The sequence below is a fragment of the Tribolium castaneum genome, chromosome 7 (assembly GCF_031307605.1).
Source record: "Tribolium castaneum strain GA2 chromosome 7, icTriCast1.1, whole genome shotgun sequence".
Taxonomy (NCBI): Eukaryota; Metazoa; Arthropoda; class Insecta; order Coleoptera; family Tenebrionidae; genus Tribolium; species Tribolium castaneum.
The window spans coordinates 7,502,628-7,507,503 of NC_087400.1; positions in this window are offsets into that span (position 1 = coordinate 7,502,628).

Genomic DNA, 4,876 nt, shown 5'->3' on the forward strand with positions numbered 1-4,876 from the left:
AAAATTAGAATTGAAAATTACCGCCCCTCTGTATAGTCTTCCGATAAAATTTATTATTAATTACCCGCCTCCAGATATTCAATAACCCTCACTGCGTTTCACAATTTTTTAGGCATCATACACCTGTCGAAATTTTTTTTAAGTTAGCTTTATGCAGTAAGGATCATGTTTCCAAAGAAATGGCATTGTTTTATTGAAAAGAGGTGAAAGAAACGACAAGAACAAAGGCATTTCAATGGAGTTAATGAGCTTTCCGCCTCTTGTATTTGTTTTAATGAAAGAGTTTTCGCTGGAAAAAGTGCCAAAAATCCCATAGCTTCTTAAATCTATTTCGCAACAACAATTATTTGGAGTTTTAAAATTTTTAATTACGCCATCGAATTCAAACAAAATTTACAGGAATGAAACTGTTAATTATTCCGCTTTTGTTAAGTTTCTTCAACTGGAAAATCTGAATAATCAATGTTAATCTCAAAATAAAACGGATTCAGAGAGCTTAAGAGCTCCAAAGACTTTTAAAATTTGATACAAGTGGATTGAATTATTAAACTGAACAAGAGCCGACACTTAATAGTATTTTGATTTTTCCCGGTTTTTCCCCAAAAATATAAAATTGTATAAAAGTTTAACTAAAACCAACAAAATATTTACATTAAATTATTGACTTTTTTAATCGAAGTGATTCTTTGTTTATATAATTTGGTTGAAAGCACGCGGCGAAATCAATAGTGCTTTCAAAGCACTAGCCAGTAATTTATTGTTGTCATAAAGTGCATAGTGTCCGAACTAATGCATGCATAAATCAAGTTTTCAAATATTCTTCATTAGCGAATTAAACTTTTATTAACTCGCGAAAATTCTTTATTACGCTCTTTTAACCTTTCCTTTAAGACCGCCATAAAGCATAAGATTGTCTCATAGTGCCTTGAAATTTTTACTGGTCATAAATCCAATGTCTCGAATAAATTATTATGCTTTTAGCTTGTCGCTTTAAAACAATGAAGCTGGACTACTTCAAGCTTGCACTATCGATTAACAAGCTTGTTTCGTGCAAGAAATTCTTATTTTTAGTTGAAAATTGATCGAGCTTGGCTCGATTTTACTTTGAAATCCCTTGAATCTAATAATGTCTGAAGTGGTCCGAAATGACACAGTCTAAGATTTCATTAATATTCATGCACCCCTAAGCTTAAACAACTGTAGGTGGCTTTGCATTACAATTACGCCAGTATTGCATGCACACCCTCACGAAGGAAATTGCCTTTTCACTTTTTCACCCCATTGTTAAGGTCATAGGGTCATAGATTTTCCAAGAAACTCAATTGCACGAAAATTGAAAACTCCATGTTAAATACTGAGGAAAAATGCCGATTCGGACGACGTTTTTCCCTCAATAAAGGAGGGTATAGGAGAGAAAGACATTGATTAATATACCATAAAAGAGTAACTTTACGGACCATTTGAGCATATCAAGGTCACTGCAAACGGTGGGTTTCTTCCTAATGGGATTTCGGAAACGACATTTCTGCTTTTAAATGTCGACATATTTGCCTTATTTTCATATAAACGGAGAAAAATTTATCGATTTTGGGGAAATGGCGCTTTTATAACCGTGCGCTGGGATAATCAAAAGTCAGGCGTGTTCACATCAGGACTATAACAATAACAGGAGTTCAAGTAATCAAATTTAAGAAAAAAGCAATATAGCCAACTTTAGTAATGTGTTTACTGCAAGTTGGACAAATTTTATTTGCTTCTCGGAACGAACAAAAGCACAACCATATAAACAACATTAAAAAAGATTAAAAACTAACTAAAAACACAAAGTTACAAAAAAAATATGTCTAACGCCTATCACAATTCTACAAAGTATATTTTATAATCGTGAGAAAATAAATTCAAAAGTTATAGAAGAAAAGATAAAATAACTGAAAAAAACAAAAACAAAAACTGTACTATTAAATTGAATAGTAAAGAAACAGAGAATGAGAAACCGAAAAGTAAAAAACAGACATAATTTAAATTACTTAAAAGATCAAAATAAGATGAATTAAAAAACTGTGAAACTGTAACATTGAAAAACTAAAGAAGTAACTAAGAAACTGATACCCGTAATTTAAGAAACCGAAATACTGAAAGTGGAAGGCTGACAAACAAAGAAATAAAACTTAACGACTGTAAATCTTATAAACGAGGAATGAAAAACTAAAAAAGTAAAAAACAAAACATCAAAAAAGTTTAAAACTAAACGCTAAATAGCTAAAGTATTAGGATACTAAATAGAAAAATAAAAAAAAGTTTTTTAGGAAAAACTTTTATTTAAAAGATGCACTAGAAAATAAAAAATAATGTTTTTCTATAAAAGAAAAATATTTTTGCTTACAAATTAGAATTTTAAAATTGATAATGAAAACAGACAGACAGACAGAAAAAATTAAAACAGACAGACAGACAACACAGCAAGTTAAATAAAAGCTTTTAAAGAGTAAGAAACCTTGCAAAAAAATAACATTTAATTTCTAAAAACAGCTAAATTAAATGAGTAATATACTGAAACAACACTATTAAATAGTTAAGAGACTGAGAGACTAAAATACTCAGAATCAAACATTGAGACAGAGTGAGATAGAAAAACTAAAAAAATAAAAACTATAAAAGTGAATATATTTAAGAAACTGAAATATTGCAAATTACGTAGACAGAGCCTAAGCATCGAAGGCCCCAGATAAGATAGTACAAAACTGAAAAACTGAAAATCTGGAAAAATATTTATTAGACAATATACCAACCAGGAAACTGGAAGACTGAAAATGTAAAACACTAAACAGCTAAAGGTGCTAAAAAATGATTGAGAAACTAAACTGAATGAAACTAAAGAATTAGGAAGCTTAAACACTGAGAGCCAAAAAAACTCAAAAGTTGGGAATCTTTTGTAAACTGACACAATTTATAAACTGAAATACTGAGAGAGTGAAAAATCAAGAATTTTTAACAGTTAGAATTTAAAAACTAATACGAAATTAAAACACGAAATATGATATCTTAGAAAACCGTAAAAAAACGAAAAACTGAAATATTTAAATATCTAAAAATCTAAAAGACTGAAAATGCAAAATGGAATACTGAGAGACTAAGAAATTAAGAAACCAGATGACTGAGAGACTGAAAACCTGAAAAACTACCAAACTAATAAGCTGAAACTAAGAAATCAAAAAAATGGTAGTAAAAAAATCAAAAATTGGGAAATTGAAAACCAAAAAACATAAAATTTATTAAATTGTCTAAATAAAATTGATAAATTAGAAAACTGAAATGTGTTGTAAGAAAATAAGAAAAAGAATGTGAAAAAATAAAAGAAGGAGACACAAACGAGCACAAAGAAAAACCAAAAAGCTGAAGAAAGAATCGAGAAAGCTAAAAACTGAGAGCATATTAAAATCTCAAAAACTGAAAACCTGAAACATTAATAAACTAAATAACTCCAGTGCAAAACAAATAAAACACTAATAAATTGAAAAATAGAGATATTTCTTGAAATAATAAAAAACAAAAAAGTAAGATACCGATAAAAGAAACAGAAGCGTAATTATATTTAATCTGCAATTAAATGCGTGATTAAATGATTATGTGACCAAATTAAAGCAATTTGATGGATCCATTTGCGTTGTTAACTTTTAATAACGAATTAAATTTTAACAAAGCTTTCTATAAACCGCCTCTAACGGTCGGTTTATAGATGCGTTATTAATTTAATCTGCATTTAAATGTGTGATTAACTGATCACGTGATCAAATTGAACCAGTTTCATTGGTCCATTCGCGTTGTTAACTTTTAACAACGAATTAAAATTTAATGAAGCTTTCTATAAACCGGTCCTAAAAGCCGGTTTACAGAACATTTTAATCGCAATTAAATTTTAATCGCGATTAACTTGACATTTGTCAATGCATTTTAAATGGCAACTTAATTGGAATTTGTTTAATTTTTAATTAAATCTTAATTTCGCTTTCTGTAAACCGGTTCTAAGAATTTAAAAAAATAAAACGAAATTGAAACAGTCCGAAACTAGAAACCTAATTTTGTGAGACACTGAAACTGAAAGCTAAGAAAGTAAGAAATTAAAAGCTGCAACTGAAAGGAAACATAAAGACTAGAAACTTGAAAAATAAGTAAGTAGAAAACTATTTAAACAATTGATGAATGCTGAGAATTTGAAAAACTGAAGTACTAAAAAATTGAAGAATTAATGAACTGGAAGCCTGAAAGACTCATAACCTAAGAGAAATTAAAGACCAAGGTTTCTAAAACAAAAAAAACAACAAAAAATTCTTAAACTGTGAGAAATCAAGAAACTGAATCGAAAAAAGTTAGAAAACATGCAAAAACTAAGAAACTTTAATGTTACGTTTATATTCAAACCTTGATTCTTTACATAGTACTGCTTACATCATTAAATTATTTCATTTAAAGTGATTTTTAGGGTATTATATAAATTTTCGCTTCGCTTAAAGCGGAATAAAAAGGTATAATAAATTCCTCGAAATCGCACAAAACTCCTCCAAATCAAATAAATCACAGCTTTTGAGTGATCCATCGGTGGTCAAGATCTGCCACCCATCAATCCCTTATGCTGAATCATCCCACCTCCTCCCACTTCGCATCAGTAATCCCCCCACATCCATCTTTCGTATTCACCCAAGTCGTTCAATATTTAGTTAAGACGAACCGAAAGTAAAAAAGACGTGCGTTAAAGGCCCTGAATAACAATTAATTGCAAATAGGTGGAAATAACGGCGTTTAAAAAACGACGTTATCTCGCGATGTGTCAACAGAATACACAGCGCATGTCGCTGTGCTTTCAGCTACCATTCCTGCA